The 23,279-nt window shown below is 40.0% G+C and overlaps 30 non-coding genes and 5 pseudogenes across 30 annotated transcripts; 6 read left to right on the top strand and 29 right to left on the bottom strand.

The window, feature by feature from the left end:
• The first annotated feature begins 188 nt into the window (after positions 1–188).
• Positions 189–297, top strand: LOC115184470 (uncharacterized; annotated as a pseudogene).
• Positions 298–460: 163 nt separating this feature from the next.
• On the top strand, positions 461–574 carry LOC115184417 (uncharacterized; annotated as a pseudogene).
• Positions 575–737: 163 nt separating this feature from the next.
• Positions 738–846, top strand: LOC115184419 (uncharacterized; annotated as a pseudogene).
• Positions 847–1,009: 163 nt separating this feature from the next.
• On the top strand, positions 1,010–1,118 carry LOC115184415 (uncharacterized; annotated as a pseudogene).
• Positions 1,119–1,281: 163 nt separating this feature from the next.
• Positions 1,282–1,400, top strand: LOC115184444 (5S ribosomal RNA). Its single transcript, XR_003874379.1, has one exon. It is a non-coding gene; the product is annotated as a 5S ribosomal RNA (ribosomal RNA).
• A 7,055-nt stretch (positions 1,401–8,455) lies between these two features.
• LOC115184416 (uncharacterized) lies at positions 8,456–8,573 on the top strand (annotated as a pseudogene).
• Positions 8,574–9,116: 543 nt separating this feature from the next.
• On the bottom strand, positions 9,117–9,189 carry trnam-cau (transfer RNA methionine (anticodon CAU)). The gene has a single exon. It is a non-coding gene; the product is annotated as a tRNA-Met (tRNA).
• A 270-nt stretch (positions 9,190–9,459) lies between these two features.
• Positions 9,460–9,532, bottom strand: trnam-cau (transfer RNA methionine (anticodon CAU)). Its single transcript has one exon. It is a non-coding gene; the product is annotated as a tRNA-Met (tRNA).
• Positions 9,533–10,157: 625 nt separating this feature from the next.
• trnam-cau (transfer RNA methionine (anticodon CAU)) lies at positions 10,158–10,230 on the bottom strand. The gene has a single exon. It is a non-coding gene; the product is annotated as a tRNA-Met (tRNA).
• A 273-nt stretch (positions 10,231–10,503) lies between these two features.
• On the bottom strand, positions 10,504–10,576 carry trnam-cau (transfer RNA methionine (anticodon CAU)). The gene has a single exon. It is a non-coding gene; the product is annotated as a tRNA-Met (tRNA).
• Positions 10,577–11,192: 616 nt separating this feature from the next.
• On the bottom strand, positions 11,193–11,265 carry trnam-cau (transfer RNA methionine (anticodon CAU)). Its single transcript has one exon. It is a non-coding gene; the product is annotated as a tRNA-Met (tRNA).
• Positions 11,266–11,536: 271 nt separating this feature from the next.
• trnam-cau (transfer RNA methionine (anticodon CAU)) lies at positions 11,537–11,609 on the bottom strand. Its single transcript has one exon. It is a non-coding gene; the product is annotated as a tRNA-Met (tRNA).
• A 273-nt stretch (positions 11,610–11,882) lies between these two features.
• trnam-cau (transfer RNA methionine (anticodon CAU)) lies at positions 11,883–11,955 on the bottom strand. The gene has a single exon. It is a non-coding gene; the product is annotated as a tRNA-Met (tRNA).
• A 271-nt stretch (positions 11,956–12,226) lies between these two features.
• trnam-cau (transfer RNA methionine (anticodon CAU)) lies at positions 12,227–12,299 on the bottom strand. Its single transcript has one exon. It is a non-coding gene; the product is annotated as a tRNA-Met (tRNA).
• Positions 12,300–12,572: 273 nt separating this feature from the next.
• On the bottom strand, positions 12,573–12,645 carry trnam-cau (transfer RNA methionine (anticodon CAU)). The gene has a single exon. It is a non-coding gene; the product is annotated as a tRNA-Met (tRNA).
• A 273-nt stretch (positions 12,646–12,918) lies between these two features.
• trnam-cau (transfer RNA methionine (anticodon CAU)) lies at positions 12,919–12,991 on the bottom strand. The gene has a single exon. It is a non-coding gene; the product is annotated as a tRNA-Met (tRNA).
• A 623-nt stretch (positions 12,992–13,614) lies between these two features.
• Positions 13,615–13,687, bottom strand: trnam-cau (transfer RNA methionine (anticodon CAU)). Its single transcript has one exon. It is a non-coding gene; the product is annotated as a tRNA-Met (tRNA).
• Positions 13,688–13,960: 273 nt separating this feature from the next.
• trnam-cau (transfer RNA methionine (anticodon CAU)) lies at positions 13,961–14,033 on the bottom strand. The gene has a single exon. It is a non-coding gene; the product is annotated as a tRNA-Met (tRNA).
• A 616-nt stretch (positions 14,034–14,649) lies between these two features.
• Positions 14,650–14,722, bottom strand: trnam-cau (transfer RNA methionine (anticodon CAU)). The gene has a single exon. It is a non-coding gene; the product is annotated as a tRNA-Met (tRNA).
• A 273-nt stretch (positions 14,723–14,995) lies between these two features.
• On the bottom strand, positions 14,996–15,068 carry trnam-cau (transfer RNA methionine (anticodon CAU)). The gene has a single exon. It is a non-coding gene; the product is annotated as a tRNA-Met (tRNA).
• A 273-nt stretch (positions 15,069–15,341) lies between these two features.
• Positions 15,342–15,414, bottom strand: trnam-cau (transfer RNA methionine (anticodon CAU)). Its single transcript has one exon. It is a non-coding gene; the product is annotated as a tRNA-Met (tRNA).
• A 619-nt stretch (positions 15,415–16,033) lies between these two features.
• trnam-cau (transfer RNA methionine (anticodon CAU)) lies at positions 16,034–16,106 on the bottom strand. Its single transcript has one exon. It is a non-coding gene; the product is annotated as a tRNA-Met (tRNA).
• A 274-nt stretch (positions 16,107–16,380) lies between these two features.
• On the bottom strand, positions 16,381–16,453 carry trnai-gau (transfer RNA isoleucine (anticodon GAU)). The gene has a single exon. It is a non-coding gene; the product is annotated as a tRNA-Ile (tRNA).
• A 617-nt stretch (positions 16,454–17,070) lies between these two features.
• trnam-cau (transfer RNA methionine (anticodon CAU)) lies at positions 17,071–17,143 on the bottom strand. Its single transcript has one exon. It is a non-coding gene; the product is annotated as a tRNA-Met (tRNA).
• A 272-nt stretch (positions 17,144–17,415) lies between these two features.
• On the bottom strand, positions 17,416–17,488 carry trnam-cau (transfer RNA methionine (anticodon CAU)). Its single transcript has one exon. It is a non-coding gene; the product is annotated as a tRNA-Met (tRNA).
• Positions 17,489–17,761: 273 nt separating this feature from the next.
• On the bottom strand, positions 17,762–17,834 carry trnam-cau (transfer RNA methionine (anticodon CAU)). The gene has a single exon. It is a non-coding gene; the product is annotated as a tRNA-Met (tRNA).
• Positions 17,835–18,452: 618 nt separating this feature from the next.
• Positions 18,453–18,525, bottom strand: trnam-cau (transfer RNA methionine (anticodon CAU)). Its single transcript has one exon. It is a non-coding gene; the product is annotated as a tRNA-Met (tRNA).
• A 272-nt stretch (positions 18,526–18,797) lies between these two features.
• Positions 18,798–18,870, bottom strand: trnam-cau (transfer RNA methionine (anticodon CAU)). Its single transcript has one exon. It is a non-coding gene; the product is annotated as a tRNA-Met (tRNA).
• A 273-nt stretch (positions 18,871–19,143) lies between these two features.
• Positions 19,144–19,216, bottom strand: trnam-cau (transfer RNA methionine (anticodon CAU)). The gene has a single exon. It is a non-coding gene; the product is annotated as a tRNA-Met (tRNA).
• Positions 19,217–20,183: 967 nt separating this feature from the next.
• On the bottom strand, positions 20,184–20,256 carry trnam-cau (transfer RNA methionine (anticodon CAU)). The gene has a single exon. It is a non-coding gene; the product is annotated as a tRNA-Met (tRNA).
• Positions 20,257–20,529: 273 nt separating this feature from the next.
• trnam-cau (transfer RNA methionine (anticodon CAU)) lies at positions 20,530–20,602 on the bottom strand. The gene has a single exon. It is a non-coding gene; the product is annotated as a tRNA-Met (tRNA).
• Positions 20,603–20,875: 273 nt separating this feature from the next.
• trnam-cau (transfer RNA methionine (anticodon CAU)) lies at positions 20,876–20,948 on the bottom strand. The gene has a single exon. It is a non-coding gene; the product is annotated as a tRNA-Met (tRNA).
• A 966-nt stretch (positions 20,949–21,914) lies between these two features.
• Positions 21,915–21,987, bottom strand: trnam-cau (transfer RNA methionine (anticodon CAU)). The gene has a single exon. It is a non-coding gene; the product is annotated as a tRNA-Met (tRNA).
• Positions 21,988–22,260: 273 nt separating this feature from the next.
• On the bottom strand, positions 22,261–22,333 carry trnam-cau (transfer RNA methionine (anticodon CAU)). The gene has a single exon. It is a non-coding gene; the product is annotated as a tRNA-Met (tRNA).
• A 273-nt stretch (positions 22,334–22,606) lies between these two features.
• On the bottom strand, positions 22,607–22,679 carry trnam-cau (transfer RNA methionine (anticodon CAU)). Its single transcript has one exon. It is a non-coding gene; the product is annotated as a tRNA-Met (tRNA).
• Positions 22,680–23,279: the final 600 nt, after the last annotated feature.

The raw sequence follows: 23,279 nt of genomic DNA on the forward strand, positions 1-23,279 counted from the left end.
CTGGGAATACCAGGTGCTGTAAGCTTTTTGTCCACGAGGGTGTGCTCTGACACTATTTCATCAGCAACACTGCCTTGTAGTAAGCATTTAATGATGAATTGACTAAATGCAGCTTCCTGCTGCAAAATGCAATGTCTGTTTATCAGACTCACTTTGACTATATATGTTGTACCAAGAGATTGTTTATCGTTTACGGCCATACCAGCCTGGGTACGCCTGATCTCGGAAGCTAAGCAGGGTCGGGCCTGGTTAGTACTTGGATGGGAGACCGCCTGGGAATACCAGGTGCTGTAAGCTTTTTGTCCACGAGGGTGTGCTCTTACACTATTTCATCAGCAACACTGCCTTGTAGTAAGCATTTAATGATGAATTGACAAAATGCAGCTTCCTGCTGCAAAATGCAATGTCTGTTTATCAGACTCACTTTGACTATATATGTTGTACCAAGAGATTGTTTAGCGTTTACGGCCATACCAGCCTGGGTACGCCAGATCTCGTCTAATCTCGGAAGCTAAGCAGGGTCGGGCCTGGTTATGGATGGGAGACCGCCTGGGAATACCAGGTGCTGTAAGCTTTTTGTCCACGAGGGTGTGCTCTTACACTATTTCATCAGCAACACTGCCTTGTAGTAAGCATTTAATGATGAATTGACAAAATGCAGCTTCCTGCTGCAAAGTGCAATGTCTGTTTATCAGACTCACTTTGACTATATATGTTGTACCAAGAGATTGTTTATCGTTTACGGCCATACCAGCCTGGGTACGCCTGATCTTGGAAGTTAAGCAGGGTCGGGCCTGGTTAGTACTTGGATGGGAAACAGCCTGGGAATACCAGGTGCTGTAAGATCTTTGTCCACGAGGGTGTGCTCTTACACTATTTCATCAGCAACACTGCCTTGTAGTAAGCATTTCATGATGAATTGACAAAATGCAGCTTCCTGCTGCAAAATGCAATGTCTGTTTATCAGACTCACTTTGACTATATATGTTGTACCAAGAGATTGTTTGTAGTTTACGGCCAGACCAGCCTGGGTACGCCTGATCTCGGAAGCTAAGCAGGGTTGGGCCTGGTTAGTACATGGATGGGAGACTGCCTGGGAATACCAGGTGCTGTAAGCTTTTTGTCCACGAGGGTGTGCTCTTACACTATTTCATCAGCAACACTGCCTTGTAGTAAGCATTTAATGATGAATTGACAAAATGCAGCTTCCTGCTGCAAAATGCAATGTCTGTTTATCAGACTCACTTTGACTATATATGTTGTACCAAGAGATTGTTTATTGTTTACGGCCATACCAGCCTGGGTACGCCAGATCTCGTCTGATCTCGGAAGCTAAGCAGGGTTGGGCCTGGTTAGTACTTGGATGGGAGACCGCCTGGGAATACCAGGTGCTGTAAGCTTTTTGTCCACGAGGGTGTGCTCTTACACTATTTCATCAGCAACACTGCCTTGTAGTAAGCATTTAATGATGAATTGACTAAATGCAGCTTCCTGCTGCAAAATGCAATGTCTGTTTATCAGACTCACTTTGACTATATATGTTGTACCAAGAGATTGTTTATCGTTTACGGCCATACCAGCCTGGGTACTCCCTTCCTGTGCTGGAGAGTTAGACAGGTGTTGCTGATTGAGCTAAGGTTGAGTGTTTGCTCCAGAGTGTTTTGTTTGATTTCTTGGTGGTTTTTAGTTCAATCTCATTTTTGTTTATTGAATAAGTTTGAGTATTTGTTTGGTTGTGTTCCCCGGCAGCATATTGCTGTTTGGGGGACTTTCCTCCAGTCGTTTTGGATACAATGGCTTCGACCCATGCAGACAAAAGAATGACGAGCAAAGGAAATATAGATAATGGTTCTACAACTAGACAGACGCAAAATTATGAAAAGACCTTAAAACCTCTTACATCTACACGTTCCGCTAGCGGAACGTCTGCTCCAATATCCAATGATGGGCGGGGCGCGAAATTCAAACTCCTCTAAATCCGAAAACTTACACTTTTCAAACATATGACTATTTTACAGCTATTTAAAGACAAGACTCTCCTTTATCTAACCAAACTGTCCGATTTCAAAAAGGCTTTACAGCGAAAGCAAAACATTAGATTATGTCAGCAGAGTACCCAGCCAGGAATAATCACACAGCCATTTTTCAAGCTAGCATATCATGTCACATAAACCCAAACCATATCTAAATGCAGCACTAACCTTTGATGATCTTCATCAGATGACACACCTAGGACATTGTGTTATACAATACATGCATGTCTGTTCAATCAAGTTCATATTTATATCAAAAACCAGCTTTTTACATTAGCATGTGACGTTCAGAACTAGCATTCCCACCGAACACTTCCGGTGATTTTACTAAATTACTCACGATAAACGTTCACAAAAAGCATAACAATTATTTTAAGAATTATAGATACAGAACTCCTCTATGCACTCGATATGTCCGATTTTAAAATAGCTTTTCGGATGAAGCACATTTTGCAATAATGTAAGTACATAGCCCGGCGTTACAGGGCTAGCTATTTAGACACCCTGCAAGTTTAGCCTTCACCAAAATCACATTTCCTATAAGAAAAATGTTCTTACCTTGCTTGTTCTTCATCAGAATACACTGCCAGGACTTCTACTTCAATAACAAATGTAGGTTTGGTCCCAAATAATCCATCGTTATATCCAAACAGCGACGTTTTGTTCGTGCGTTCTAGACACTATCCCAACGCTAAATCTCGGCCACGAGCATGACGCAAAATATGACAAAAAATTTCTAAATATTCCATTACCGTACTTCGAAGCATGTCAACCGCTGTTTAAAACCAATATTTATGCAATTTATCTCGTAGAGAAGCGATAATATTCCGACCGGGAATCTGCCTGTCTGTAAACTGAGGAAAAAACCGAAAGCCGGGGGCGGGGCGTGTCACGCGCCTAAGGCTTAGTCCATTGACTGACCACTCAGCTTTTGCTCTCGTGTGCTTCAGCCAGGGCTTTGAATTACATCATTCCTGTTTTTCCCGGGCTGTGAGACTCCATTGTTGACGTGAGAAGTGTCACGTAAGAGCAGAGATCCTTTGTAAACGATAGAGATAATCAAGAAGGGCAAGAAATGTTCAGACAGGGTACTTCCTGAACAGAAGCATCTCAGGTTTTTGCCTGCCATAGGAGTTCTGTTATACTCACAGACACCATTCAAACAGTTTCAGAAACTTTGGAGTGTTTTCTCTCCAAAGCTAATAATTATATGCATATTCCAGTTTCTGGGCAGGACTAATAATCAGATTAAATCGGGTACGTTTTTTATCCAGCCGTGAAATTACTGCCCCCTAGATGTAAGAAGGTTAACAGTTGCTGTGGAAATTAAGGGTGAAAAAAAAATTACTATGATGGAGTTATTGAGAGGGATTAAGGAAGTTTGTGGACTGGTGTGCGGATGTCGGTTCAAAGCCGAAAATCGATATGAAGTGACATTGTCAAGTGTGAGAGGAAAAGAAAAGCTGATCGATGGTTTTATAATTCGGAACTGCCGTATCATGGCTAAGGATCTATCACTTGATGAAATGGTCGTATCTTTCTTAAACCTTCCAGTGTACATAACAGACGAGGTCATCCTGGAACGGCTTAGAGCATGGGGTGTGTCTGCGGTGTCACCAGTGAAGAGGCGCTTCTGGCCGGGGACAGAAGTTGCAGATGGTACGCGCTTCTGTAAAGTGAAATTTACAGACACTGTGCGCTCGCTGCCATATTCGACCAAATTTGAGACGTTGGAAGGGACAGAGTATTTCAGAGTGATACACGACCGTCAGGTCAAGGTTTGCAGACTTTGTATTCAGCCAGGACACGTTCTACGTGATTGCCCTGATTTTGCCTGTCATAAGTGTGGTGAGCAGGGGCATTACGCAAGAGAGTGTAATGGGAGAAGAGAACGCGGTGGTGTTGGTTGCGGGAGGAGTGTTAGGCAGTGCTCCTGTACCCAGGGTGATGGAGCTCCTGGATTGTCAAATCAGGTAATCAGCGGGGATGGTGTGGAGGAGAGCGAGGTGGAGGAATCTGGGGAGGAAATGAGGATGGGGGAGGAGTCCCAGAGACGGATGGAGGATGAAGAAGACCAGAGGCAGTCGGAGGATGAAGAAGAGAAGGGGCGATGTCCTGTGGGAAAGGAGGTCTCCAAGGGGAAGGATATCAGTTCAAGCCTAGACGGTGTGGAGATGGAGGGCGTTCCTGGTGGAGAGGAGGGGGTAGCAGGGTGTACGGGAGAAGCAACTGGGGAGGCATTGGCTTCGGATTCTGGGGGTGCGGTGGAGAACCCGAAGGTGTCTGTAGTCCCGGGAGGCTCTTCTCAGGAGATGGCTCCTGCTCGGGATGATTCTTACAAGCGTAAAGGGTCTGGAGAAGAGATGACGGGGGAAGAGATGGAGTTTATACAATCTGAGCGGAGGGATAATAAAAAGAACCTGATAGCCAAGAAGAAGAAAAGGGTAAAAGATCTATCATGACGGACTGGATTGATTTCCTCCTCTTTGTATCCGTTATGGTGAGAGTTGTCTCTATCAACACCAATGGACTTCGTAGCAAAGAAAAGCTAGAGCTGGTGTTGGAAGCCTTCTGTGCGGACATATTATGTCTTCAGGAGACTCACTGGACTGAGCCGTATATGGATAATGTAAGACAGCGATGGAATGGACAAATGTACGTGAGTAATGGTACTGTGCGTGCATGTGGAGTAGCTATTTTGGTTAAACAAGATGTTGTGTCTAATTTAAGTTTGTTATGTGCTGATAATGAAGGTCGAATGGTGGGAGTGGGTTTCACGTTTAAAGGTGAGGATTATTTATTGTACAATGTGTATGCTCCTAATACTGAAATTGAGAGAAGGGTTTTGTTTATGTCTATGGGGGGATTATGTGGGAGAAACTGTCTGCTTGTTGGAGATTTTAATGTATGGATGGATAGGTTGGATGCCTCAAGTAGCGCACATTTTGGCTCTGACTCTTCTCGTGGCGCACTATTAAAGGTAATGCAGGATGAGGATTTGGTGGATATATGGAGGGAGAGGAATCCAGATAAGCGGGTGTTCTCTCGCAGACAAGTGGTGAGGGGAGAGCTCAGGCAGTCACGCATAGATTTGTGTCTTGCTCATAGAGCGGTTGCGAACTTGGTTGTGGGGGTAGAGTATTCCCACACATTTTTTAGTGACCATGATGCTCTGCTTTTCCGGCTGGGTGCGTCGAGGGAGGGGAGGGTGGGGGGGTTGTGGTGTCTTAATGCCAGTCTGCTGAAGGATGAGGGGTTTAAGGGAGCAGTGAAAGAGTGTGTGAATGAGGCCATGTCAGATCCTCTGTTTGAGTCTGATGTGTGTGTGTGGTGGGAAGGTTTAAAAGGGGAGTTCAAGCGGCTGGCAATATATTGTGCAAGACAGGCTAGTGTGGTAAGAAGGAGGGAAGAGAGGATTCTTAAGTCCCACCTGATATTTGAGTTAGAAAAGATAGAAAATTGTCCAGGATATGATATTGCAGAGTACCTGAGGCTGCGGGAGGAGTTGAAGGTCTTAGAGAGGCATAGGTGTATGGGGGCAGTGGTGAGGAGTAGAGCGCAGTATGTAGTGGAGGGGGAGAGGAGTACTGCTTTTTTTCTGGGGTTAGAAAGGCGGAAGCAGGAAAGGAGTTTTCTAACTGAGCTTTTAAATGAGCGGGGGGAGAGGGTGACAGATTTGGAAGGTATTTTGAATACAGTGCATTCTTTTTATAAAGGTTTATTTACTTCAGGCGGGGTGGATGAGGTGTGTATGAGAAGTGTGCTAGAAGCAGTGGAGGTAAGGGTGTCAACTGATGATGTGGAGATGTGTGATGCCGATTTTACATTGGCAGAGGTTAAAGCTGCAATCTTAGGCCTGAATTTGAATAAGAGCCCAGGTTCAGATGGTCTGACTGCAGAGTTTTACCGTGAGTTTAGTGACATACTAGCCCCACTGATGCTGCGTGTATTTGAGTGTATGGAGGAGAGGAGGGAAGTCCCAGAATCATTAGCTTTGGGGGTGTTGAATGTGGTGTACAAAAGGAAGGGGAGTCGACTGAAACTTGAGAACTACAGACCGATAACCCTTTTGAACTCTGACAATAAGGTGCTGGCTAAGGTAATGGCCAATAGGTTGAAAAAGGTGATGGGTAGCATTATAGCACCTACTCAGGCCTATGGGGTACCGGGGAGGGATATAGTTGACACCCTCTGCACTATCCAGGATGTAGTGAGGCATATGGGGGATGTGGGTGGGGTGGTGCTCTGTATGGATCTGAATAAAGCCTTTGATCGGGTGGAGCATCGGTTCCTGTTAGAGACCATGGCAAAATTTGGGTTTGGGCCTCGTATAAAAGAATGGGTGAAGCTTTTGTATGGGTCAGCTAGCAGTGTCGTTAAGTGTAATGGTGTGCTGACTGATCCCTTTCCCCTGGGCAGGTCTGTTAGGCAGGGTTGTCCACTGTCTGCTTTGCTGTACAGCATATCAGTTGAGCCTTTGGCTGCTTTTGTTAAGCGTGATAGAGGAGTGCATGGAGTAGACCTGCCGGGGGGTGGCGTTAGTGTGCTGCATCATTACGCTGATGATACCACCTGTACTGTGCGGGATGGAGGGAGTGTGAATTGTCTGATGAAGTGTTTTGATGTGTATGGGAGAGCTTCTGGGGCTAAGGTGAATGTTGAAAAATCTGAAATGTTATGCGTTTCTGATACGGTTGTGTCTACAAGTAACATTCCTTTTAAGACTGTTACAGAACATTTGAGAATTTTGGGTGTGAATATTGGGGTAGATGAGCTGGAGGCGAGAGACTTTACTTGGACAGGGGTGATTAATAAAATGAAGTCGACCTTGAATTACTGGAAACAAAGGAAATTAAAATTGAGGGGGAAAGTGGTGGTGGTGAATGCTCTGTTGATGTCAAAATGTGTATATACTTTAGGGGTTCTGGACATGCCTGTATGGGCTCTGAAGGAAATTAATAATGTAGTGTCTGGGTTCCTGTGGGGTGGGAAGGGTGTGAAAATTGCTCATGATGTGATGATAGCAGATTATGATAGGGGTGGGTTGAGATTAGTAGATCTGGAGGTTAAGTTAAAAGCCATACGGGTTAAGAGAGTGAAACAGTTTTTGTACGGGGAGGAGGGTCAGGGGTGGAAGGAGTTTTTCAGACATTGGTTGCATAGGAGTGGAGGATGCGGAGATTATGGGTTGTTAATGTGTTTAAAGCCTAGCATGTATGCAGAGGTGCCTGCCTTTTATCAGGAGGTGTTCAGGGCCTGGGCAGAGTTTTTACCGCAGGTTAGCTATGAGTGTGACTCTATTGGGGTGATTTTGAATCTACCGGTTTTTATGAACCCATTGCTGCAATCTGAGGGAAAGATGCTGGAGAGTAAGGTGCTTATGAGGGCAGGTATGATAAGAGTGAGGGACTTTAGGTATGAGGTGGTGCCGGGGTTCCTGCCTGATCAGGCGATATTAGATACTGTCTGGAGTGTAGATGAGGATGTCAGGAAAGGGACGGTGTTGAGAATGTATGAGAGGATAAAGGAGTGTTTTCCAAGGGAGTGGGTGAGGCTGCTGGACAATCACATGAGTAAGGGGGTATTAGAGACTTTGCCTGAGATGCAGGTGAAATGTGGGGAGTCTGTGCAAGCCTTATCCTCTACCAAGGTGAGGGCCTTCTACTGGGCTCTTCTTACCAGGAAGGTCAAGGCGCCTGCATCTGAGAAAGTGTGGAGGCAAGTGTTTCCAGGGTTGGATGTGGAGCGGTTGTGGGAGAAGATGGTAGTGAGGCTCAACAGTCTTGAATGTACACATTTTGATTTTATGATGCCTACCGATGTTTAGTCTTGTGTTGATTGAAGGTTTTGCATATTGAATTGAAAAATTGTAAAATAAGATTTTTATAATAAAAAAAAAAAATAAATAAAAAAAAAGTACTCCCGATCTCGTCTGATCTCGGAAGCTAAGCAGGGTCGGGCCTGGTTAGTACTCGGATGGGAGACCGCCTGGGAATACCAGGTGCTGTAAGCTTTTTGTCCACGAGGGTGTGCTCTTGCACTATTTCATCAGCTATACTGCTTTGTAGTAAGCATTTAATGATGAATTGACTAAATGCAGCTTCTTGCCTTTTTAATAGGATCAAAGTTCCTTGTGTTGTCAGTTAGCATCTGCCTTGTATTTATAAGACAAATAAGAATATTGTTGCTGAATGCAGCTTGTGTGTGCTTTGTGCTCCCTTGCCCTGTTCAAAAAATGAAAGGAAATAAAGTTTGTATTTTATCCAACTACCTGTGCTAAAAAGTGATGGCTAGAGTGTTTGTAATTTCTTCTACTTTTTCAGTGACAGAAAGTTCAAGCTGCTTATCTAATTGGTGAAAATGCAATGTCTGTTTATCAGACTCACTTTGACTATATATGTTGTACCAAGAGATCTTTTATGGCTTACGGCCATACCAGCCTGGGTACGCCCGATCTCGTCTGATCTTGGAAGCTAAGCAGTGTCGGTCTGGTTAGTACTTGGATGGGAGACCGCCTGGGGATACCATGTGCTGTATGCAATTTGTACCTGAGGGTGTGCTCTTGCACTATTTCATCAGCAACACTGCCTTGTAGTAAGCATTTAATGATGAATTGACTAAATGCAGCTTCCTACCTTTTTAATAGGATCAAAGTTCCTTGTGTTGTCAGTTAGCATCTGCCTTGTATTTATAAGACAAATAAGAATATTGTTGCTGAATGCAGCTTGTGTGTGCTTTGTGCTCCCTTGCCCTGTTCAAATGATGAAAGGAAATAAAGTTTGTATTTTATCCAACTACCTGTGCTAAAAAGTGATGGCTACAGTGTTTGTAGTTTCATCTACTTTTTCAGTGACACAAAGTTCAAGCTGCTTATCTAATTGGTGAAAATGCAAAGTCTGTTTATAAGACTCACAGACATCATTCAAACAGTTTTAGAAACTTCAGGGTGTTTTCTATCCAAAGCCAATAATTATATGCATATTCTAGTTACTGGGCTGGAGTAGTAACCAGATTAAATCGGGTACATTTTTTATCCGGCAGTGCAAATACTGCCCCCTGTCACCAACAAGTTTTAGGCTTTGCTGCCCCGTGTTAGGATTGAACTCACGACCTTCAGATTATGAGACTGACGCACTGCCTGCTGCGCTAACGAGGCACTTTTCATCAACAAGTCTAAAGAAAAAAATATCGATACCGACCTTCACTTTTTGACAGTGACGTTATAACCACCATTCTAAAATGTATTGTCTGAAATTCCACAACCCCTGAAAAATCAACATTATTTTAATTCTTAAGTTATCAATATCGATATGGACCTTAAGATGTGGTTTCCACCGTGACAAAATTATGTATTGTCTGAAAGTCCAAAACAAGTGAGAATTAATTTTCACTTCATCTTCAGAGAACAATCTTTTAAAAGCTTTGCTGCCCCGTGTGAGGATCGAACTCACGACCTTCAGATTATGAGACTGACACGCTACCTACTGCGCTAACGAGGCACATTTCATCAACAAATCTAAAGAAAAAATTATCGATACCGACCTTCACTTTTTGACAGTGACGTTGTAAGCACCGTGCCAAAATGTATGGTCTGAAAGTCCACAACACCTGAGAATAAAAACAATGATTTCATTCTAAAGTAAAAAAAAATGTATATCGACCTTAAGATGTGGTATCCACCGTGACAAAAGTATGTATTGTGTGAAAGTCCAAAACCAAAGAGAATTACTTTTCACTTCATCTTTAGACAACACTGTCTTTTTTTAAAAGACTTGCTGCCCCGTGTGAGGATCGAAATCACAACCTTCAGATTATGAGACTGACAAGATACCTACTGCGCTAACGAGGCACATTTCATCAACAAATCTAAAGAAAAAATTATCGATACCGACCTTCACTTTTTGACAGTGACGTAGTCAGCACCGTGCCAAAATGTATGGTCTGAAAGTCCACAACACCTGAGAAAAAAACTATGATTTCATTCTAAAGTTAAAAAAATGTATATCGACCTTAAGATGTGGTATCCACCGTGACAACAGTATGTATTGTCTGAAAGTCCAAAACTAAAGAGAATTAATTTTCACTTGATCTTCAGACAACACTGTCTTTTTTTAAAAGCTTTGCTGCCCCGTGTGAGGATCGAACTCACGACCTTCAGATTATGAGACTGACGCGCTACCTACTGCGCTAACGAGGCACATTTCATCAACAAATCTATAGAAAAAAATATCGATACCGACCTTCACTTTTTGACAGTGACGTTATAACCACCATTCCAAAATGTATTGTCTGAAATTCCACAACCCCTGAAAAATCAACATTATTTTAATTCTAAAGTTATCAATATCGATATGGACCTTAAGATGTGGTTTCCACCGTGACAAAAGTATGTATTGTCTGAAAGTCCAAAACAAAAGACAATTAGTTTTCACTTCATCTTCAGACAACAATGTCTTTTTAAAAGCTTTCCTGCCCCGTGTGAGGATCGAACTCACGACCTTCACATTATGAGACTGACGCGCTACCTACTGCGCTAACGAGGCACATTTCATCAACAAATCTAAAGAAAAAATTATCGATACCGACCTTCACTTTTTGACAGTGACGTTGTAAGCACTGTGCCAAAATGTATGGTCTGAAAGTCCACAACACCTGAGAAAAAAACTATGATTTCATTCTAAAGTTAAAAAAATGTATATCGACCTTAAGATGTGGTATCCACCGTGACAAAAGTATGTATTGTCTGAAAGTCCAAAACCAAAGAGAATTAATTTCACTTCATCTTCAGACAACACTGTCTTTTTAAAAGCTTTGCTGCCCCGTGTGAGGATCGCACTCACGACCTTCGGATTATGAGACTGACGCACTGCCTGCTGCGACAACAAGGTACATTTAAATGATTAAGTGTAAAGAAAAAATATCAATACCGACCTTCAGATTTTGACAGTGACGTTGTAACCAACGTGCCAAAATGTATGGTCTGAAAGTCCAGAACACCTAAGAAAAAAACAATGATTTCATTCTAAAGTAAAAAATATAGATATCGACCTTAAGATGTGGTATCCACCATGACAAAAGAATGTATTGTCTGAAAGTCCAAAACCAGTGAGAATTAATTTTCACTTCATCTTCAGAGAACACTCTTTTTAAAAGCTTTGCTGCCCCGTGTGAGGATCGAACTCACAACCTTCAGATTATGAGACTGACGCGCTACATACTGCGCTAACGAGGCACTTTTCATCAACAAGTCTAAAGAAAAAAATATCGATACCGACCTTCACTTTTTGACAGTGACGTTATAACCACCATTCTAAAATGTATTGTCTGAAATTCCACAACCCCTGAAAAATCAACATTATTTTAATTCTTAAGATATCAATATCGATATGGACCTTAAGATGTGGTTTCCACCGTGACAAAAGTATGTATTGTCTGAAAGTCCAAAACAAGTGAGAATTAATTTTCACTTCATCTTCAGAGAACAATCTTTTTAAAAGCTTTGCTGCCCCGTGTGAGGATCGAACTCACGACCTTCAGATTATGAGACTGACACACTACCTACTGCGCTAACGAGGCAAATTTCATCAACAAATCTAAAGAAAAAATGATCGATACCGACCTTCACTTTTTGACAGTGACGTTGTAACCACCATTCCAAAATGTATTGTCTGAAATTCCACAACCCCTGAAAAATTAACATTATTTTAATTCTAAAGTTATCAATATCGATATGGACCTTAAGATGTGGTTTCCACCGTGACAAAAGTATGTATTGTCTGAAAGTCCAAAACCAAAGACAATTAATTTTCACTTCATCTTCAGACAACACTGTCTTTTTAAAAGCTTTGCTGCCCCGTGTGAGGATCGAACTCACGACCTTCAGATTATGAGACTGACACGCTACCTACTGCGCTAACGAGGTACATTTCATCAACAAATCTAAAGAAAAAATTATCGATACCGACCTTCACTTTTTGACATTGACGTTGTAAGCACCGTGCCAAAATGTATGGTCTGAAAGTCCACAACCCCTGAAAAATCAACATTATTTTAATTCTTAAGTTATCAATATCGATATGGACCTTAAGATGTGGTTTCCACCGTGACAAAAGTATGTATTGTCTGAAAGTCCAAAACAAGTGAGAATTAATTTTCACTTCATCTTCAGAGAACAATCTTTTTAAAAGCTTTGCTGCCCCGTGTGAGGATCGAACTCACTACCTTCAGATTATGAGACTGACACACTACCTACTGCGCTAACGAGGCAAATTTCATCAACAAATCTAAAGAAAAAATGATCGATACCCACCTTCACTTTTTGACAGTGACGTTATAACCACCATTCCAAAATGTATTGTCTGAAATTCCACAACCCCTGAAAAATTAACATTATTTTAATTCTAAAGTTATCAATATCGATATGGACCTTAAGATGTGGTTTCCACCGTGACAAAAGTATGTATTGTCTGAAAGTCCAAAACCAAAGACAATTAATTTTCACTTCATCTTCAGACATCACTGTCTTTTTAAAAGCTTTCCTGCCCCGTGTGAGGATCGAACTCACGACCTTCACATTATGAGACTGACGCGCTACCTACTGCGCTAACGAGGCACATTTCATCAACAAATCTAAAGAAAAAAATATCGATACCGACCTTCAGATTTTGACAGTGACGTTATAAACACCATTCCAAAATGTATTGTCTGAAATTCCACAACCCCTGAAAAATCAACATTATTTTAATTCTAAAGTTATCAATATCGATATGGACCTTAAGATGTGGTTTCCACCGTGACAAAAGTATGTATTGTCTGAAAGTCCAAAACAAAAGACAATTAGTTTTCACTTCATCTTCAGACATCACTGTCTTTTTAAAAGCTTTCCTGCCCCGTGTGAGGATCGAACTCACGACCTTCACATTATGAGACTGACGCGCTACCTACTGCGCTAACGAGGCACATTTCATCAACAAATCTAAAGAAAAAATTATCGATACCGACCTTCACTTTTTGACAGTGACGTTGTAAGCACCGTGCCAAAATGTATGGTCTGAAAGTCCACAACACCTGAGAAAAAAAACAATGATTTCATTCTAAAGTAAAAAAAATGTATATCTACCTTAAGATGTGGTATCCACCGTGACAAAAGTATGTATTGTGTGAAAGTCCAAAACCAAAGAGAATTACTTTTCACTTCATCTTTAGACAACACTGTCTTTTTTTAAAAGACTTGCTGCCACGTGTGAGGATCGAAATCCCGACCTTCAGATTATGAGACTGACAAGCTACCTACTGCGCTAACGAGGCACATTTCATCAACAAATCTAAAGAAAAAATTATCGATACCGACCTTCACTTTTTGACAGTGACGTAGTCAGCACCGTGCCAAAATGTATGGTCTGAAAGTCCACAACACCTGAGAAAAAAACGATGATTTCATTCTAAAGTAAAAAAAATGTATATCGACCTTAAGATGTGGTATCCACCATGACAAAAGTATGTATTGTGTGAAAGTCCAAAACCAAAGAGAATTACTTTTCACTTCATCTTTAGACAACACTGTCTTTTTTTAAAGCTTTGCTGCCCCGTGTGAGGATCGAACTCACGACCTTCAGATTATGAGACTGACGCGCTACCTACTGCGCTAACGAGGCACATTTCATCAACAAATTTATAGAAAAAAATATCGATAACGACCTTCACTTTTTGACAGTGACGTTATAACCACCATTCCAAAATGTATTGTCTGAAATTCCACAACCCCTGAAAAATCAAAATTATTTTAATTCTAAAGTTATCAATATCGATATGGACCTTAAGATGTGGTTTCCACCGTGACAAAAGTATGTATTGTCTGAAAGTCCAAAACAAAAGACAATTAGTTTTCACTTCATCTTCAGACAACACTGTCTTTTTAAATGCTTTCCTGCCCCGTGTGAGGATCGAACTCACGACCTTCACGTTATGAGACTGACGCGCTACCTACTGCGCTAACGAGGCACATTTCATCAACAAATCTAAAGAAAAAATTATCGATACCGACCTTCACTTTTTGACAGTGACGTTATAACCACCATTCCAAAATGTATGGTCTGAAAGTCCACAACACCTGAGAAAAAAACTATGATTTCATTCTAAAGTAAAAAAAATGTATATCGACCTTAAGATGTGGTATCCACCGTGACAAAAGTATGTATTGTCTGAAAGTCCAAAACCAAAGAGAATTAATTTCACTTCATCTTCAGACAACACTGTCTTTTTAAAAGCTTTGCTGCCCCGTGTGAGGATCGCACTCACGACCTTCGGATTATGAGACTGACGCACTGCCTGCTACGACAACAAGGTACATTTAAATGATTAAGTGTAAAGAAAAAATATCGATACCGACCTTCAGATTTTGACAGTGACGTTGTAACCAACGTGCCAAAATGTATGGTCTGAAAGTCCAGAACGCCTAAGAAAAAAACAATGATTTCATTCTAAAGTAAAAAATATAGATATCGACCTTAAGATGTGGTATCCACCATGACAAAATAATGTATTGTCTGAAAGTCCAAAACCAGTGAGAATTAATTTTCACTTCATCTTCAGAGAACACTCTTTTTAAAAGCTTTGCTGCCCCGTTTGAGGATCGAACTAACGACCTTCAGATTATGAGACTGACGCGCTACCTGCTGCGCTAACGAGGTACATTTCATCAACAAATCTAAAGAAAAAAATATCGATACCGACCTTCAGATTTTGACAGTGACGTTATAACCACCATTCCAAAATGTATTGTCTGAAATTCCACAACCCCTGAAAAATCAACATTATTTTAAATCTAAAGTTATCAATATCGATATGGACCTTAAGATGTGGTTTCCACCGTGACAAAAGTATGTATTGTCTGAAAGTCCAAAACCAAAGACAATTAATTTTCACTCCATCTTCAGACAACACTGTCTATTTAGAAGCTTTGCTGCCCCGTGAGAGGATCAAACTCACAACCTTCAGATTATGAGACTGACCCGCTACCTACTGCGCTAACAAGGCACATTTCATCAACAAATCTAAAGAAAAAATTATCGATACCGACCTTCACTTTTTGACAGTGACGTTGTAAGCACCGTGCCAAAATGTATGGTCTGAAAGTCCACAACACCTGAGAAAAAAACTATGATTTCATTCTAAAGTAAAAAAAATGTATATCGACCTTAAGATGTGGTATCCACCATGACAAAAGTATGTATTGTATGAAAGTCCAAAACCAAAGAGAATTAATTTTCACTTCATCTTCAGACAACACTGTCTTTTTAAAAGCTTTGCTGTCCCGTGTGAGGATCGAACTCATGACCTTCAGATTATGAGACTGACGCGCTACCTGCTGCGCTAACTAGGCACATTTCATCAACAAATCTAAAGAAAAAAATATCGATACCGACCTTCAGATTTTGACAGTGACGTTATAACCACCATTCCAAAATGTATTGTCTGAAATTCCACAACCCCTGAAAAATCAACATTATTTTAAATCTAAAGTTATCAATATCGATATGGACCTTAAGATGTGGTTTCCACCGTGACAAAAGTATGTATTGTCTGAAAGTCCAAAACCAACGACAATTAATTTTCACTCCATCTTCAGACAACACTGTCTATTTAGAAGTTTTGCTGCCCAATGAGAGGATCAAACTCACGACCTTCAGATTATGAGACTGACGCGCTACCTACTGCGCTAACAAGTCACATTTCATCAACAAATCTAAAGAAAAAATTATCGATACCGACCTTCACTTTTTGACAGTGACGTTGTCAGCACCGTGCCAAAATGTATGGTCTGAAAGTCCACAACACCTGAGAAAAAAACGATGATTTCATTCTAAAGTAAAAAAAATGTATATCGACCTTAAGATGTGGTATCCACCATGACAAAAGTATGTATTGTATGAAAGTCCAAAACAAAAGAGAATTAATTTTCACTACATCTTCAGATAACACTGTCTTTTTAAAAGCTTTGCTGCCCCGTGTGAGGATCGAACTCACAACCTTCAGATTATGAGACTGGCGCACTACCTACTGCGCCAACGAGGCACAATGAATCATCAAGTGTAAAGAAAAAATATCGATACCAAACTTCAGATTTTGACTGTGAAGTTGTAAGCACCGTGCCAAAATGTATGGTCTGAAAGTCCAGAAAACCTGAGAAAAAAACTATGATTTCATTCTAAAGTTAAAAAAATGTATATCGACCTTAAGATGTGGTATCCACCGTGACAAAAGTATGTATTGTCTGAAAGTCCAAAACTAAAGAGAATTAATTTTCACTTGATCTTCAGACAACACTGTCTTTTTTTAAAAGACTTGCTGCCCCATGTTAGGATCAAACTCACGACCTTCAGATTATCAGACTGATGCGCTACCTACTGCGCTAACGAGGTACATGTCATCAACAAATCTAAAGAAAAAATATCGATACCGACCTTCAGATTTTGACAGTGACGTTGTAACCAACGTGCCAAAATGTATGGTCTGAAAGTCCAGAACACCTGAGAAAAAAACTATGATTTCATTCTAAAGTAAAAAAAATGTATATCGACCTTAAGATGTGGTATCCACCGTGACAAAAGTATGTATTGTCTGAAAGTCCAAAACCAAAGAGAATTAATTTCACTTCATCTTCAGACAACACTGTCTTTTTAAAAGCTTTGCTGCCCCGTGTGAGGATCGCACTCACGACCTTCGGATTATGAGACTGACGCACTGCCTGCTGCGACAACAAGGTACATTTTAATGATTAAGTGTAAAGAAAAAATATCGATACCGACCTTCAGATTTTGACAGTGACGTTGTAACCAACGTGCCAAAATGTATGGTCTGAAAGTCCAGAACGCCTAAGAAAAAAACAATGATTTCATTCTAAAGTAAAAAATATAGATATCGACCTTAAGATGTGGTATCCACCATGACAAAAGTATGTATTGTATGAAAGTCCAAAACCAAAGAGAATTAATTTTCACTTCATCTTCAGAGAACACTGTCTTTTTAAAAGCTTTGCTGCCCCGTGTGAGGATCGAACTCACGACCTTCAGATTATGAGACTGACGCGCTACCTACTGCGCTAACGAGGCACATTTCATCAACAAATCTAAAGAAAAAATATCGATACCGACCTTCAGATTTTGACAGTGACGTTATAACCACCATTCCAAAATGTATTGTCTGAAATTCCACAACCCCTGAAAAATCAACATTATTTTAATTCTAAAGTTATCAATATCGATATGGACCTTAAGATGTGGTTTCCACCGTGACAAAAGTATGTATTGTCTGAAAGTCCAAAACCAAAGACAATTAATTTTCACTCCATCTTCAGACAACACTGTCTATTTAGAAGTTTTGCTGCCCTGTGTGAGGATCAAACTCACAACCTTCAGATTATGAGACTGACGCGCTACCTATTGCGCTAACAAGGCACATTTCATCAACAAATCTAAAGAAAAAATTATCGATACCGACCTTCACTTTTTGACAGTGACATTGTCAGACACGTGCCAAAATGTATGGTCTGAAAGTCCACAACACCTGAGAAAAAAACGATGATTTCATTCTAAAGTAAAAAAAATGTATATCGACCTTAAGATGTGGTATCCACCATGACAAAAGTATGTATTGTATGAAAGTCCAAAACAAAAGAGAATTAATTTTCACTACATCTTCAGACAACACTGTCTTTTTAAAAGCTTTGCTGCCCCGTGTGAGGATCGAACTCACGACCTTCAGATTATGAGACTGACGCGCTACCTACTGCGCTAACGAGGCACATTTCATCAACAAATCTAAAGAAAAAATTATCGATACCGACCTTCACTTTTTGACAGTGACGTTGTAAGCACTGTGCCAAAATGTATGGTCTGAAAGTCCACAACACCTGAGAAAAAAACTATGATTTCATTCTAAAGTAAAAAAAATGTATATCGACCTTAAGATGTGGTATCCACCGTGACAAAAGTATGTATTGTTTGAAAGTCCAAAACCAAAGAGAATTAATTTCACTTCATCTTCAGACAACACTGTCTTTTTAAAAGCTTTGCTGCCCCGTGTGAGGATCGCACTCACGACCTTCGGATTATGAGACTGACGCACTGCCTGCTACGACAACAAGGTACATTTAAATGATTAAGTGTAAAGAAAAAATATCGATACCGACCTTCAGATTTTGACAGTGACGTTGTAACCAACGTGCCAAAATGTATGGTCTGAAAGTCCAGAACGCCTAAGAAAAAAACAATGATTTCATTCTAAAGTAAAAAATATAGATATCGACCTTAAGATGTGGTATCCACCATGACAAAATAATGTATTGTCTGAAAGTCCAAAACCAGTGAGAATTAATTTTCACTTCATCTTCAGACAACACTGTCTTTTTAAAAGCTTTGCTGCCCCGTGTGAGGATCGAACTCACGACCTTCAGATTATGAGACTGACGCGCTACCTGCTGCGCTAACGAGGCACATTTCATCAACAAATCTAAAGAAAAAAATATCGATACCGACCTTCAGATTTTGACAGTGACGTTATAACCACCATTCCAAAATGTATTGTCTGAAATTCCACAACCCCTGAAAAATCAACATTATTTTAATTCTAAAGTTATCAATATCGATATGGACCTTAAGATGTGGTTTCCACCGTGACAAAAGTATGTATTGTCTGAAAGTCCAAACCAAAGACAATTAATTTTCACTCCATCTTCAGACAACACTGTCTATTTAGAAGTTTTGCTGCCCTGTGTGAGGATCGAACTCACAACCTTCAGATTATGAGACTGACGCGCTACCTACTGCGCTAACAAGGCACATTTCATCAACAAATCTAAAGAAAAAATTATCGATACCGACCTTCACTTTTTGACAGTGACATTGTCAGCACCGTGCCAAAATGTATGGTCTGAAAGTCCACAACACCTGAGAAAAAAACGATGATTTCATTCTAAAGTAAAAAAAATGTATATCGACCTTAAGATGTGGTATCCACCATGACAAAAGTATGTATTGTATGAAAGTCCAAAACAAAAGAGAATTAATTTTCACTACATCTTCAGATAACACTGTCTTTTTAAAAGCTTTGCTGCCCCGTGTGAGGATCGAACTCACGACCTTCAGATTATGAGACTGACGCGCTACCTACTGCGCTAACGAGGCACATTTCATCAACAAATCTAAAGAAAAAAATATCGATACCGACATTCACTTTTTGACAGTGACGTTATAACCACCATTCCAAAATGTATTGTCTGAAATTCCACAACCCCTGAAAAATCAACATTATTTTAATTCTAAAGTTATCAATATCGATATGGACCTTAAGATGTGGTTTCCACCGTGACAAAAGTATGTATTGTCTGAAAGTCCAAAACAAAAGACAATTAGTTTTCACTTCATCTTCAGACAACACTGTCTTTTTAAAAGCTTACCTGCCCCGTGTGAGGATCGCACTCACGACCTTCGGATTATGAGACTGACGCACTGCCTGCTGCGACAACAAGGTACATTTAAATGATTAAGTGTAAAGAAAAAATATCGATACCGACCTTCAGATTTTGACAGTGACGTTGTAACCAACGTGCCAAAATGTATGGTCTGAAAGTCCACAACACCTGAGAAAAAAACTATGATTTCATTCTAAAGTAAAAAAAATGTATATCGACCTTAAGATGTGGTATCCACCATGACAAAAGTATGTATTGTGTGAAAGTCCAAAACCAAAGAGAATTAATTTTCACTTCATCTTTAGACAACACTGTCTTTTTTTAAAAGACTTGCTGCCCCGTGTGAGGATCGAAATCACGACCTTCAGATTATGAGACTGACAAGCTACCTACTGCGCTAACGAGGCACATTTCATCAACAAATCTAAAGAAAAAATTATCGATACCGACCTTCACTTTTTGACAGTGACGTAGTCAGCACCGTGCCAAAATGTATGGTCTGAAAGTCCACAACACCTGAGAAAAAAACTATGATTTCATTCTAAAGTAAAAAAAATGTATATCGACCTTAAAATGTGGTATCCACCGTGACAAAAGTGTGTATTGTATGAAAGTCCAAAACCAAAGAGAATTAATTTTCACTTCATCTTCAGACAACACTGTCTTTTTAAAAGCTTTGCTGCCCCGTGTGAGGATCGAACTCACGACCTTCAGATTATGAGACTGACGCGCTACCTGCTGCGCTAACGAGGCACATTTCATCAACAAATCTAAAGAAAAAAATATCGATACCGACCTTCAGATTTTGACAGTGACGTTATAACCACCATTCCAAAATGTATTGTCTGAAATTCCACAACCCCTGAAAAATCAACATTATTTTAATTCTAAAGTTATCAATATCGATATGGACCTTAAGATGTGGTTTCCACCGTGACAAAAGTATGTATTGTCTGAAAGTCCAAAACCAAAGACAATTAATTTTCACTCCATCTTCAGACAACACTGTCTATTTAGAAGTTTTGCTGCCCTGTGTGAGGATCAAACTCACAACCTTCAGATTATGAGACTGACGCGCTACCTACTGCGCTACCAAGGCACATTTCATCAACAAATCTAAAGAAAAAATTATCGATACCGACCTTCACTTTTTGACAGTGACATTGTCAGCACCGTGCCAAAATGTATGGTCTGAAAGTCCACAACAACTGAGAAAAAAACGATGATTTCATTCTAAAGTAAAAAAAATGTATATCGACCTTAAGATGTGGTATCCACCATGACAAAAGTATGTATTGTATGAAAGTCCAAAACAAAAGAGAATTAATTTTCACTACATCTTCAGATAACACTGTCTTTTTAAAAGCTTTGCTGCCCCGTGTGAGGATCGAACTCACGACCTTCAGATTATGAGACTGACGCGCTACCTACTGCGCTAACGAGGCACATTTCATCAACAAATCTAAAGAAAAAAATATCGATACCGACATTCACTTTTTGACAGTGACGTTATAACCACCATTCCAAAATGTATTGTCTGAAATTCCACAACCCCTGAAAAATCAACATTATTTTAATTCTAAAGTTATCAATATCGATATGGACCTTAAGATGTGGTTTCCACCGTGACAAAAGTATGTATTGTCTGAAAGTCCAAAACAAAAGACAATTAGTTTTCACTTCATCTTCAGACAACACTGTCTTTTTAAAAGCTTACCTGCCCCGTGTGAGGATCGCACTCACGACCTTCGGATTATGAGACTGACGCACTGCCTGCTGCGACAACAAGGTACATTTAAATGATTAAGTGTAAAGAAAAAATATCGATACCGACCTTCAGATTTTGACAGTGACGTTGTAACCAACGTGCCAAAATGTATGGTCTGAAAGTCCACAACACCTGAGAAAAAAACTATGATTTCATTCTAAAGTAAAAAAAATGTATATCGACCTTAAGATGTGGTATCCACCATGACAAAAGTATGTATTGTGTGAAAGTCCAAAACCAAAGAGAATTAATTTTCACTTCATCTTTAGACAACACTGTCTTTTTTTAAAAGACTTGCTGCCCCGTGTGAGGATCGAAATCACGACCTTCAGATTATGAGACTGACAAGCTACCTACTGCGCTAACGAGGCACATTTCATCAACAAATCTAAAGAAAAAATTATCGATACCGACCTTCACTTTTTGACAGTGACGTAGTCAGCACCGTGCCAAAATGTATGGTCTGAAAGTCCACAACACCTGAGAAAAAAACTATGATTTCATTCTAAAGTAATAAAATGTATATCGACCTTAAAATGTGGTATCCACCGTGACAAAAGTGTGTATTGTATGAAAGTCCAAAACCAAAGAGAATTAATTTTCACTTCATCTTCAGACAACACTGTCTTTTTAAAAGCTTTGCTGCCCCGTGTGAGGATCGAACTCACGACCTTCAGATTATGAGACTGACGCGCTACCTGCTGCGCTAACGAGGCACATTTCATCAACAAATCTAAAGAAAAAAATATCGATACCGACCTTCAGATTTTGACAGTGACGTTATAACCACCATTCCAAAATGTATTGTCTGAAATTCCACAACCCCTGAAAAATCAACATTATTTTAATTCTAAAGTTATCAATATCGATATGGACCTTAAGATGTGGTTTCCACCGTGACAAAAGTATGTATTGTCTGAAAGTCCAAAACCAAAGACAATTAATTTTCACTCCATCTTCAGACAACACTGTCTATTTAGAAGTTTTGCTGCCCTGTGTGAGGATCAAACTCACAACCTTCAGATTATGAGACTGACGCGCTACCTACTGCGCTAACAAGGCACATTTCATCAACAAATCTAAAGAAAAAATTATCGATACCGACCTTCACTTTTTGACAGTGACATTGTCAGCACCGTGCCAAAATGTATGGTCTGAAAGTCCACAACACCTGAGAAAAAAACGATGATTTCATTCTAAAGTAAAAAAAATGTATATCGACCTTAAGATGTGGTATCCACCATGACAAAAGTATGTATTGTATGAAAGTCCAAAACAAAAGAGAATTAATTTTCACTACATCTTCAGATAACACTGTCTTTTTAAGAGCTTTGCTGCCCCGTGTGAGGATCGAACTCACGACCTTCAGATTATGAGACTGACGCGCTACCTACTGCGCTAACGAGGCACATTTCATCAACAAATCTAAAGAAAAAAATATCGATACCGACATTCACTTTTTGACAGTGACGTTATAACCACCATTCCAAAATGTATGGTCTGAAAGTCCACAACACCTGAAAAATCAACTATTATTTAATTCTAAAGTTATCAATATCGATATGGACCTTAAGATGTGGTATCCACCGTGACAAAAGTATGTATTGTCTGAAAGTCCAAAACAAAAGAGAATTAATTTCACTTCATCTTCAGACAACACTGTCTTTTTAAAAGCTTTGCTGCCCCGTGTGAGGATCGCACTCACGACCTTCGGATTATGAGACTGACGCACTGCCTGCTGCGACAACAAGGTACATTTAAATGATTAAGTGTAAAGAAAAAATATCGATACCGACCTTCAGATTTTGACAGTGACGTTGTAACCAACGTGCCAAAATGTATGGTCTGAAAGTCCACAACACCTGAGAAAAAAACTATGATTTCATTCTAAAGTAAAAAAAATGTATATCGACCTTAAGATGTGGTATCCACCATGACAAAAGTATGTATTGTGTGAAAGTCCAAAACCAAAGAGAATTAATTTTCACTTCATCTTTAGACAACACTG

This window comes from Salmo trutta, unplaced genomic scaffold (assembly GCF_901001165.1).
Source record: "Salmo trutta unplaced genomic scaffold, fSalTru1.1, whole genome shotgun sequence".
In the NCBI taxonomy this organism is placed as follows: Eukaryota; Metazoa; Chordata; class Actinopteri; order Salmoniformes; family Salmonidae; genus Salmo; species Salmo trutta.